Consider the following 13,518-nt stretch of genomic DNA (forward strand, 5'->3'; position numbering starts at 1 on the left):
GATCCTTAATAGTAATTCCTAGAATCATAGTGATAGTCCTACTGAGGCTGCACTGTGAGATAAAGGGTGACGTAATGTGATATTTATCTTGCTTGCAAAGAATGACGATATTGCTAAAGTTATGTGTGAGATTAATGTTTGCAAGATGCCTTTTTTGTCTGTTGCCCTATAAAGTAACTGGGCACTGGTCAGTCAGTTGAGAAGCCATGGGGAAAACATTGGGAATCTGTGTGTGCCTTGACCAGCCCCCATCAAAGTGTGAGGTAATTTAAGGGAGTGCATGAGCTGTGCTTATCTTGTCTGGTCCCATTGAGACACAGGGGAGTTGCCCTCCACCATTATCACCCACCTCTTTGAGAAGGGTGATTAGGGAATGCAGTAGGAGCTGGTGCTCTCATTATCAGCAACCCTTTGCAAAGACTAGACTAGAATAATGTTAGATTAATGCCTCCAAAACTGTCTTCTTGTCCTTCTGTCTGACCAGATCAGAAATCATCCTGTTAGAAGTTGTGGTCCAGAAACTCCAGTGCCTCTTGTGTGTTATCTGTGAAAGAAGTGGCAACAGGAAAAGACCCTAGGTCTTGGAACACTATGTATTGAAGAGCGAAAGAATAGGCCTTGCAGCTGAAAATACCGTACCTGGTAAAGTTAAGCATAATCCTAAATGGAAAAATGTACATTAGTGATTTCTGAAGGTTTGAGCTAGCTCCTGGTTTTTCAGCCATGGCTGAACTGAGCACGGCCTCCTCATCCTGTTTTTTTTTTTATTTTGACCGGGTCCACATCCGGTGATTCAGGCAAAAGTGAAGGCACAACCACAGATGCAGACCCGGTCAAAATAGAAAACAGGATTACAGAATTATGTGATTAATTCCCTCATGGAATCACAGACCAAGTTATTCAGAATTAGATGCCTCATGTAGAAGCTCCACAGAGGGCAATGGCCATCAACAGACTCTCATATATGGGCCAGTTGGATCTCTTAAAGAGTAGTACAGGCCTTCTGTATAGAATAAAAGAATCTCAGAATATTGGTAAAATGAAGCTATCAGATAACCAAGAGAATCTAGTGTACCAAATCATAGAAGATGCTGGAAACAAAGGTGTCTGGAGCAGAGATATTCACTATAAAAGTAACTTGCCATTAACAGAAATCAACAAAATACTAAATAATTTGGAGAGTAAAAAGTTTATCAAAGCTGTTAAATCTGTTGCAGCCTTAAAGAAGGAAGTTTAAATGCTGTACAATTTACAGCCTGATAGATCAGTAGCTGGTGGAGCCTGGTATAGTGACTAAAATTTTGAATCTGAATTTGTAGAAGTGCTAAGCCAACAGTTTTCTTTTTAATTCTTACAAAGCAAAGAAGAAGTGGCTAGAGAAAGCAAACAGTGATACAAAGAAACAGTTCATTTGCTTCATTTCATGAAGTATGGAAATATATTTGTGAACTAGGCATTAGTAAGGTACAGTTGTCCATGGAAAATATTGAAAACATTTTGAACACACTTATTTATGATGGCAAAGTTGAAATGACTATCATTGCTGCCAAAGATGGTACAGCTGGCAGTGTTCATGGACATGTGAAACTGTATGGGGCTGTTAGTCCAATCAGACAGCTTATTGCCTTAGTCTGAGCACCTTGTGGATTCTGTCCTATTGCATTTGATGACTGTCATGAAGGTGGTGAAATTTCACCTTCCATTTGTATACACACACACACACACACACACACACACATATTTATATACATATATCTAGGTTGGAATTTTAATAGCAAAGTGTGCATTCTACTCACATTTTATAAATGCAGGAAGAAAATGAAATTACTTTGATAGCTAAGAACATATTTATTATGAAGTATTGAAATTGGTTAAAAACAAACTTCACTAAGAGACTTCTTGCTGTAAAAAAAATGGACATTAAATGAATTGCCAAACATTCAGAATTTTGTTACAAAAAAATCCTGAACATAATAGAAAATTTGACACATGGGAGCAAAGAGAAATATAAGGTGCATATAAAAGACTAATTACAAGGTATTTCATAATGACAGACTATGTAATTTTTATATGAGGAAATGTAAAATGTATTTCTAATATTGTTATTAGTAATTGGGTAGTTAAAAAGAAAAATTGGATCTGAGTATGATATGATTTTTAAAAGTAAAACTGTTTAGGAACAGTTAAAAGAGTAATTATCTTATAGAAATGAGTTGTGAGAAGAAGAATTGACATGGAGGAATTAGATGGAGGAGGAGGGCTGGTAGTTCTGGAGTCCTATTCTCATTGTTAACGGGTTAAAGAGAGAACAATACATGTATATATCTAAAAGTGTATAAAAGTTTTCTAAATTCAGAAAGAAATAAAAGGCTAAGGGGATAAGGAGAGTGGAGAGGATAAGGGAGAGATTTTAAAATTAACCCTACTCACATGACATCTAAGTTCAAGAGAAAACAATATATACATTTAGAAGGGAATAAGTCTTCTTATTATATAAAGAAATAAAAGGGTGAGGGAATAGGATAAGAGAGGGTATAGAAGGGTATCTAGATGAATGGGATGCCCCTTGACCATGAACAGGATATATAAACTCAGAGGCTGACATTATGTCTGGGGCTCTCACTCACTGGAAGAATGGCATGTGACTCTGGGCAAACATGCAACTCAAATCCATATGGTCTAAAAGCCTCTGGTGTTACTGACAAGTGACTCAAACCCATGCAAACCAGGCTTTCCCTTGAGGCAAGGAGATAATCAAAGACTCCTGATTCAATTAAAGAAACAAAGGCCAGACTCTTCAAGGGCACTTGATTAAATAAGTGCTAAAAAGAAAACAGTGAAAGAAAGTCCCACTTCGATTGCTGATACAAGGAGTCAGCAGGAATGGGAAATAAGAGATACACACAAATATAAAATAAAGATAGGGATAGAATTTATTAAGGAAAAAATGCAGGGGTAGTAATCATAATCTCAGACAAAGGAAAATCTAAAATAGTTTAGTCAGAAGAGAAACCGAGAGGACACAGGACTTCTACTCCTTTAATAAAAATCATAGGAATAAACTGCCTAAGTCCCAGTTGGCATAATCCAAAGAAATGATCAAAAAATCTTAAAAGGATGTATTCATTCCTTTTAAAGCTTATTAATTGATGGCTCAGCAGGCAGTTTTATTTTCCACAACTGACACCTCTCCTTCCTCCATCATAGAGAAGAATGTACTGGGTCCACGTAAATTAAGCTATAGCTCTCCCTGCAGCAAATATACCCTGGTGTGAAAACTATAGCACATTGAAGGGTATGCTTTCTTTTTTTTCTTCCTTGATTCCTTGCTTTCTTCCTTCCATCCTTCCCATAAAAATAGAATACATCACCAGTGATACCCATTCAACTACTTTTAAATTAGTATGTCTTCCTTTCTGATATCTGAGTTACACAACACAATTTCAGTTCCAGAGTTCCAAAGTTCCTGGTTAAGGTCGTAAGAGTCTCTCCATTATTTATATCTTGAGGGCAAGGCATTAAAATAATCATTTCTTTACTAGTATCCAAAAATATGCATTTCTTTGTGCTAGATATTTTCTTTAAGAAATACAAGATATAATATATGGTCTCTGTCCGTCAATAATCATTTATTATATGCCATACACTGTGGTAGGAGCAAGGGATACAATTACAGAAAAAGAAGTAATGCTTACTTGCCAGGGGCTTATATTCTGATGGGAGAGACAACAGGTATGTATAAAAATGCATAAACAATATAAAAATATAATGTGAATAAATGAAAATGTATAGGAATTTGTTAAATATAAGGTACTTTGGGAATGAGAGAACTAGCATTTGTGGGTTCAGAAGAAGCTTCATCCAGAACATGGTACTTGAATTCTTTCTTAAAGGAGAGGAAAATTGTCTAAGACACAGGTAATAAGTTGTTAATTCCAGGTATAGTGGAAGCTAGTGCAAAAGCTCAAAGAAAAATGATAGAATGTCATGTGAAAGAAAGAGAAAGAAGACCAGCTTAAATTGCATATATTGCAAAAGGGGAAAATATCTAATGAGCCTAGAAAGATGGTTTGGAACCAAGTTTGAGCTTTAAAAGCCAATCATAAAAGATTATATTTATTTCCTAGATGCAAACCACAGGAATTGATTGAGTAGGAGAATCTTATGATAAGATATATGCTGCATTTTGATAATAAGTAGTGATAGGCTTGATACAGGGACACCATTTACGAAGCCGTAGCAATCATTTAAATGAGAAGTGTTAAGGCCCTGACCTAAGGTGATAGAAAATGTCACCTAATAGAGATCTTATAGAGGTAGAAATTGTAAGATTTGGCAAACGATTGAATAGGTGGGGTAAAGGTGCATTAAGAGGAGAGTATGGATCAAATAATAAGATTATAAATTGCTTCTGTGACTTTGTCAATACATGAAACTCTGGTACCATAATTACCTCTACTGTGGTGGCTCATAACATGTCTATGATTTAACCTGTTCAGTCCTGGCAGCTACTTGGGGCATAGCAATATTCAATTACTGTTCTAAGGTCACATAGCTACTAAGTGACAGAATTAGATCCTGAATCTAGATTTTTCTTACTCTAAGCTCTGAAATCTATCAACTATGTATCTGGCTGCTTTTTCTTCCTATATTAACCTAGTAAAAACACATGTTATTTATTTTTTTTATAAATTTCTTTATTTATTTTTAGTTTACCACGCACGGTTCTACATAGTTTTGAGTTCCAGTTTTTCTCCCCTCCCTCACCCCTCCCTCCCCAAGACGGCATGAAGTCTCATATAACTGTCATGTATAACTTCGCATTGAATTAATTTATGCACTAGTCAAGTCGTGGAGAAGAATTTTGACCAATGGAATGAATCATGAGAAAGAAGAAACAGAACCAAAAAAAAAAAAAACCCCAAAAACAAAAACAAAAGAGAAGCAGAAAAGGCGAGCATGTAGTGTGCCTCAGTCTGTATTCAAACTTCGCAGTTCTTTGTCTCGATGAAGATACCATTCTCCATCGTGAGTCCCCTGGAATTGTCCTTGCCCCTTAGGTTGCTGAGAAAAGCGCAGTTTGTCAGGGTTGGTCCTCACAGAATCCATATATCTGTGGCTGTGCACAACGTTCTCCTGGCTCTGCTCCGCTCACTCAGCATTATGTCGTGTAGGTTTTTCCAGGTTGTTATGAAGTCTGCAGCATCCCCATTTCTTATGGCACAATAGTATTCCATTACCTTCATGTACCACAGTTTGTTCAGCCATTCCCCAATTGATGGGCATCCCTTTGATTTCCAATTCTTGGCTACCACAAAGAGAGCCGCTATAAATATTCTTGTACATATGGGTCCTTTTCCCGCTTGTGTGACTTCTTTGGGATACAAGCCTAGAAGTGGAATTGCTGGGTCAAAGGGTATGAACATTTCTATAGCCCTTTGGGCGTAGTTCCAAACCGCCCTCCAAAATGGCTGGATCAGCTCACAACTCCACCAGCAATGCAACAATGTTCCAATTTCCCCACATCCTTTCCAGCATTTATCATTCTCCTGATTTGTTATTTTAGCCAATCTGACAGGAGAGATGTGGTATCTAAGAGTTGTTTTGATTTGCATTTCTCTAATCAGCAGCGATCCAGAGCATTTTTCCATATGCCCTGTAGATAGCTTTAATTTCTTCCTCTGAAAACTGCCTGTTCATATCCTTTGACCATTTCTCAATTGGGGAATGGCTTGTATTCCTATATATTTGGCTCAGCTCCCTGTATATTTTAGAGATGAGGCCTTTATCAGAGATACTAGTTGCAAAGATTTTCTCCCAATTTTCTGCTTCCCTCCTAATTCTTTTGCATTGGCTTTTTTGGTACAAAAACATTTCAATTTGACATAATCAAAATTATCCATTTTGCATTTTGTAATGCTCTCTATCTCTTGCTGGGTCATGAATTCTTTACTTCTCCACAAATCTGATAAGTAAACTATTCCTTGCTTTCCCAAATTACTTAGAGTATCAATTTTTACTCCTAAATCATGAACCCATTTTGACTTCATTTTGGTATATAGTGTAAGATATTGGTCTATGCCCAGTTTTTGCCCTACCATTTTCCAATTTTCTTATTTGTAATGGGGATAAACTAGATGCATTCCCAATAAGATCAGGGGTGAAACAAGGATGTCCATTATCACCCCTATTATTCAATTTGGTACTGGAAGCATTAGCTGTAGCAATAAGAGAAGAAAAAGAAATTGAAGGAATTAGAAGAGGAAAAGAAGAAACTAAATTATCACTTTTTGCAGATGATATGATGATTTATCTAGAGAATCCTAGAAAATCAAGTAAAAAACTACTTGAAATAATAAACAACTTTAGCAAAGTTGCAGGATATAAAATAAACCCACATAAATCCTCAGCATTCCTATACATTACTGACAAAGCCCAACAGCAAGAGATAGAAAGAGAAATTCCATTCAAAGTTACTGAAGGCACTATAAAATATCTGGGAGTCTATTTGCCAAGACAAACCCAGGGCCTATATGAACATAACTATGAAACACTTTTCACGCGAATAAAATCAGATCTAAATAAATGGAGAAATATCAGTTGCTCATGGTTAGGCCGAGCTAATATAATAAAAATGACAATTCTACCTAAATTAATCTATCTATTCAGTGCCATACCAATCGAACTACCAAAATTTTTTTTTACTGAGCTGGACAAAATAATAACAAAATTCATTTGGAAAAACAAGAGGTCTAGAGTATCTAGGATATCAATGAAAAGACATGCTAGAGATGGTGGCTTAGCCACACCAGATATTAAACTGTACTACACAGCAGCAGTCATCAAAACTGCCTGGTACTGGTTAAGAAACAGGGGTGTGGATCAGTGGAATAGGATAGGTACACAAATAGGTGAAATCAACAAGTTTAGCAATCTACTCTTTGATAAACCCAAAGAGGCCAGTTTCTGGGCTAATAATTCACTATTTCACAAAAACTGTTGGGAAAATTGGAAAATGGTAGGGCACATGTTATTTTATTAAGTATCTACATGAATGTAATTAGATTTGCCCCAATTTCAAAGGTCTATGATGAGGATTTTTAAATATAATAATAATTAATAATAACAACTAGCAATTTCATGGAGCTTTGAGTTTTGCATATATGCTATTTCACTTGATCCTTAAAATAACCCTTTGAGAAATTTCTTAAAATGTGAGTTAAATTTAATCATTGGAAGAGTATGTTTCAATCATTTAGATAAAAGGCAGAGTATAAGAAAGCTGGCAGAAGAATAGAATTGAAGTGGACTTTATATAAATACATACATATATATTTTATTCTAAAATAAAGGTTTTCCTATTTTGTAATAGTGTGCTAAAGCTTGCACCATACTATTAATTTTATTACCAAATACAAATATAAGCAGATATGAATATTTCAGGGTAATTTACTAGGTAAACACAAAGCAAAAACTGGATAGATAAATGTATCCAGCCAATGGGGTGGTATTGATCTTTGGGTGCTATTACTTAGTGAAATAATAAAAGAGTTCAAAAATCCATATTTATCTTTAAGGCCTTGAGCCAAAATTCACATCTTTTATCCCCTTTTTAATGATGAGCCAAGATTCATATTCTACCTCATACCTTATAAGAGATTCTTGGAACAGACTCCAAGACACTGAAAGCTCCTCATCTTTGGCTTTCTAGCTATGGATTTCTTCCTAATCATTAGGATTGCAAATTTATAATCACTGCCAGAATCTTCAGGCAGAAAATTGTCCTCTAAGATAGAACTCAGCTAGGCTGGATTTCAGCTAGCTGAGAGAGAAATTGCTAGGTTTATGAGGCTTAAGAACAAGCTAATTATATACTGTTCTTACTAAATACTTGTGTGATTCAAACATATATCTTTAAACCTGCTCTAGTTATGGGGGCAGGGTGGAACAGAGAAAGAATAGACACACTGTCAAAATGAAAAGGATATACTTGAAAAAGTAGCAACAGTAACAGCAAGAATAAATAGATAAAGTTTTGGAAGAGTTTATTATTAGGAATTGAGATGAGAAGGAAAAGTTTGTCAATCAAGATAGAAACTATCAACTTCAGATGCTGGAAAACAGGCCCACCCACTTTTATTCCCAATCCCAATTCTCATCAGCAGCCACTAGGCAATCTAGGCACCTTGGGAGACTGAGCCAAATAAATTGAGGCCTAGCCAAGAACTCAGCTACAGGCTGCCAGTAGTAGACTTAGTTATTCAATAAGCAGGCAAAGTATTTGCAGTCCTAGGAACTAATGAAAATGGCCTGTCTTTTACACATCCTTTACTAAGTAAACAGAAGCCATGAGAAATATGAGTGCCTGGTAGGATTTTCAAAAAATCTATCTGTCTGTCTGTCTGTCTGCTCTTAGTCATTCTGCCCATATGGGATAACTTAGATAAAAGTGATAAAAAAGATACGATGTTGAACTTCTTAAAAATACACTTTGATAACTGTTTCTAAATGTAATTTAATACTGTATAATATATATTTCATAAAGTTAAAATGTTTTTTAAAGTTCCTTAGGCTTCAAAAGACTACGAAAGGATTCAATGACAATAAACAATGAAGAATCCTTTCTTTAATTGGTACTCCTTTTCAAACAGTTACAATTTACTGATTTCTACATGCACAAATATGTGTTTCATGTTCTAGTACTTTCACCAACTGAAATACATATGAAAGATGAATTTTCACAAATTAGACTGCTCTGGTAGTTTAGCAAGAAATAATGCTATTTGGAATTATTAAAAAAAATTTATATTCATATCCAACATGTGATTTTTTTCTCACTAAAAAGCAACATTATAAACACATGTAAAAGTCGAGATGACACATGAAAAGTGACTATCTCATTGTCTTCTTGATTCACACATAGATGAATTCTGTGTAAACAAGATGAAAATATATACCTTTTTCTCATCAGACAGATACAGATTTCATAAGTATAACTTGGAAGCTCAATTTTTTATTAAAAATATTAAACCAGATGTGCCAGAAACATCTGGATCCTATGCTAAAATAAATTAAGAGACATAGTATGTGGGCAATTGGAATTACATAGAAAGGCAAAAGAGATATTTAAGGCAAAATTTAATTTGCTTAAAAATCCAACAGAAGTATTCAACAGATATATCTTCTTTTTTCATGTGGTTAGTGCATATTTTGATATCTTACTGTTTCTTTCAGTGTTAAAGAGATTATAATATGAATCTCTCAGTTTAACCAGTGTTAATATCATGAAAAACAAATATTTGAGGAAAAATATATGAGTGCTTATGACTGTGTGTACTAGTTAATTAATGAATGGGTCACATGCTACCAATAAAACAGTTCATCAAAATGCTTATTTCAAACTAGTATGTTCTTATTCTTTGAGTAGAGATTCCCAGCAAATCCACAAAAACTTATGAAGCCATCTGGGAAAATGCATTAAGATTGCTTCCAGTGTCCATGCTTAAAAAATGAATAAGGTAATGAAAAGAAAAATTCTTCAGTGTAAGTGTTTTTAAGAAAAAATATTAACTTCTTCACCTGGCCCCAAATACAAGTTAGTTAAAACCCCAAAATTATGATTAGAAACATTTCTAAAAGATCCCTTACCCTAAACCTTATCATCTAGCACAATATGATGGGCAATGTGTGCCTCATACAAACACAATTACTTTAGTGCTAAACTATTGTCTTGGACAGATGCATATTAGTTAAAGCATTGTCATTGTAGGTGTGAACATCCAAGTTTCAATCTTTAGAAAAACTCTTACTGACTGAATTCCTAGACAAGTCTCCTCTCTGGGCAACAATATGATCATCTCTTAAAATATGGTTTGGTACTTGATCCCCTCTATTGTCATTTAATACTGCAAATCTATGATACTGTAAATCAGCTAGTCCACATTCTTATCATATTCTTTGATTTCTGACATTCATTCTTCACACTCCCCTCCCCTCACAAACAATAGAAAAGAAAACAAAACCTTAGACTCCACCCTTGGGTTTCCTGCTCTGACAGCTGAGTTTTTTTTTTTTTTTGTCTTGCCTCACAGGTTTTCAGGCTCCATGCCATTTTAAGGTAGTCTCTTTGTCAGGTATCTATGTAGATACCGTCTCATTATTTCTTTCACTTTTTTCTTTAGTTCTGCCCAACTACAATGTAAGTTCCTTAAGATCAGTGATTATTTTGCTTGTTTGTATTTGTATCTTTGGGGCTTAGCACAAAGTCTGACACATACCAAGTACTTAGTGAAAGATCTTACACTCTCACTGTTGTCTCTTTGCCTATATCAACTCTTCCGCCCAGTTGCCTCATTTAGTTAACACTATTGCAATGTCCTTTTAAGAAAACACATATGGGGGAAGCAGGGGAAAGCAGAGACAAGATGGTGAAATAAAGACATGGAGTCACCTGAGCTTTCCCCTAAATTCTTCCAAGTTACTTTAAAAATGACTCTAAATAAACTCTAGAGCAGTAGAACTCACAAAAAAGATTTAGTACAACAAATTTCCAGCCCAAGGAAACTTGAAAGATTGGCAGGAAATGTCTTTTGCCCTGGGATGAGAGAGGCATGCAGCCCAGCTCAGGCCATGACAGAACAGATCTGGCCCCAGAAAACTTGGAACGGGTCTCAGGATGATGAAATCACTGGCAGCAGTGGTAGTCTACAGACCTCCCAGCCCCCCAATGCCAAAGACAACTTAGAATGTCAGCAGGAAGGGTTGGATGCACCTGGGTGAGAGTGGAGAGCAATCCAGCTCAGGTTACGCCAGCACAGGCCCAGCCACAGCAAACCAGGAGCAGGCTTTGGGAGTGACTGAGTCAGTAACAGCAGTGGCAGTGGCAGGAGCTGCTCCAGAGGTATGTTTCAGGCTTTGTGCTAAGTGCCTACAGATACAAATATGAACAAGCAAAATGAGGAAAAGTACTTATATGTACGAAAATAATTATAGCATTTTTTTCTGGGGGTAAAGAATTAGAATTTGAGGGGATGCCCATCAAGTTTAAGATGGCTCAAAAAGTTGTAGTATATGATTATGATTGAATGCTATTGTTCTATAAGAATTGATGAGTAGGATGCTCTCAAAAACATCTGGAGAAACTTGCATAGGTTGGTTCAAATTGAAATACACTGCATACAAAGTAACAACAATAATGCAACATTGATCAGCCATGAATGACTAAGCTATACCCAGTAATATAATGGTCCAAGACCACTCTGTCGGACTTATGATGAAAAATGCTATCCAACCTAAGACAAAGAACTGATTGTGTCTGAATACAAATAAAAGCATACTTTTTATTTATTTTATTTTTCTCAAAATTTTTTCTTGTCTATTTTTTTCTTTCACATGAATATCAAGAATATGTTTGCATGACTACACATGTATAACCTATATCAAATTGCTTAACTCTCAAGGGGGGTGGAGTGTGTGGAGAGGGAGGGATAGAATTTGGAAGTCAAAATTTTAAAACAGAAAGTATGTTAAAATTGTTTTTAGACGCAACTGGGAAAAAAATAAAATAATAAATTAAAGCTTTAAAAATGATACCCTGCCCCAACAAGAAAGAAAACACATGTAATAGATACCTTGTTGGGTTTATTCTACCAAACAAAATGTCTTATTATAGTCATAATAGAATTAATTATAGAGGGTGATATTTTCTATTTACTATACATTTCAGTCAATTGTTTTAATTGCAATGACGTGGTCAGCTATGGAAAATCCATTATGAAAGTCAGCTTATTCCCGTTTTACAATGTTATATAGGATGTCTGAAATGCATTTGTAGTCTCCAATACATATCTCTATATCTATTTCTGTATATACAGGAAAGTAGATATATAGGTAAATAGCTATGGATATTCAGAACCACTATTTTTGGAGAGAGTAGAACCAATTTGATATAATGCCTATGGCTGCTATGAATACGCTGGTGTTGTTCTTTTTTAATTAATTAATTCATTTTTTTTTTTGTTTCCAACACTAAGTTCCACAAGTTTTTGAGTTCCAAATTTTCTCCCCCTCCTTCTCCTCACCCCTATGTCCCCCAAAGATGGCATGTAATCTGATACAGGTTCTACATATATGTTCACATTAAACGTATTTTCTCAATAATCAAGTTGTAAGGAAAAATTATAACCAATGAAATGAACCATGAGAAAGATGTAACAAACCCCAAAAGAAAAGAAAGGTAAAGAAAATTTTAAAAAAAAGGCAAAGAGAGAGCAACTAGTTTGCTTTAATCTTCATTCAAATTCCATAGCTCTTTCTCTGGATTTCAATAGCCTTTTCAATCATGAGTCTTTTGGAGGTATCTTAGAAATTGGCATTGTTGAGAAGAGCCAAGTCTATCCAAGATAGTCATCACAGAAGCAATAAGTCTGTGGTTGTGTACAATAGTCTCCTGCTTCTGCTCCCTTAATTCATCAACAGATCATGTAAAATGACCTAGAATCCTAGGGAGTCCATCTGCTCTTCATTTCTTATAGCACAATAGTATTTCATTATATTCATATGCCATAACTTGTTTAGCCATTCCACAATTGATGGGCATCCCCTTGATTTCCATTCTTTGCCACCACATAAAGAACTGCTATAAATATTTTTTACATAGGGGTCCTTTTAAACCTTGTATGATCTCTTTGGGATACAGCCCTACAAGTTGTATTTCTGGGTCACTTATGCACAATTTTTAGCCCTTTGCACATAATTCAAATTGTTCTCCAGAATAGTTGGATCAATTCACAACTCCACCAACAATGCAGTAGTGTTCCGATTTTCCCACATCTTCTCCAACATTTATGATTTTCCTGTTTTGACATGTCAGCCAATCTTACAGGAGAAGATGTGGTACCTGAGCATTGATTTGATTTGCATTTTCCTAAACAACAGTGATTTAGAGCATTTTTTCCATGTGATTATAGATATCTTTAATTTCTTCCTTGAAATGAAATGTTTAGATCCTTTGACCATTTGTCAATTGGTGAATGACTTGTTGTTCTAATAAATTTGATTCAGTTCCTTGTATATTTCAGAGATGTGGCCTTTGTCAGAGACACTGATTGTAAAAATTCTTTCCCCATTTCCTGCTTCTCTCCTAATCTGTGGTGCATAGGCTTTGTTTATACAAAAAGCTTTTCCACTTAATGCAATCAAAATTATCCATTTTGTATTTTGTAACACTTTCTATCTCTTGTTTAGTAATTATTTCTTCCCTTCTCCACAAGCCGGACAGGTAAACTATTCCCTTAGTTCCCAAATTGCTTATAGTATCAGCCTTTAAATCTATGTTTTGAACCCATTTTGACTTTATTTTGATATATGGAATAAGAAATTGGTCTATTCCCAATTTCTGCCATATTGTTTTGCAGTTTTCCCAGCAGTTTTTGTGAAATAATAGTTTTTTTTTTTTCAGAGAAGCTGGACTCTTTGAGTTTATCACATAGTAGATTACTATATTCATTGACTACTGCA

General features: G+C 35.3%; 1 pseudogene; it reads left to right on the forward strand.

Moving 5' to 3' along the window:
- The first annotated feature begins 895 nt into the window (after positions 1 to 895).
- On the forward strand, positions 896 to 10,779 carry LOC118847346 (annotated as a pseudogene).
- Positions 10,780 to 13,518: the final 2,739 nt, after the last annotated feature.

Source organism: Trichosurus vulpecula, chromosome 4 (genome assembly GCF_011100635.1).
Source record: "Trichosurus vulpecula isolate mTriVul1 chromosome 4, mTriVul1.pri, whole genome shotgun sequence".
Lineage (NCBI taxonomy): Eukaryota > Metazoa > Chordata > Mammalia > Diprotodontia > Phalangeridae > Trichosurus > Trichosurus vulpecula.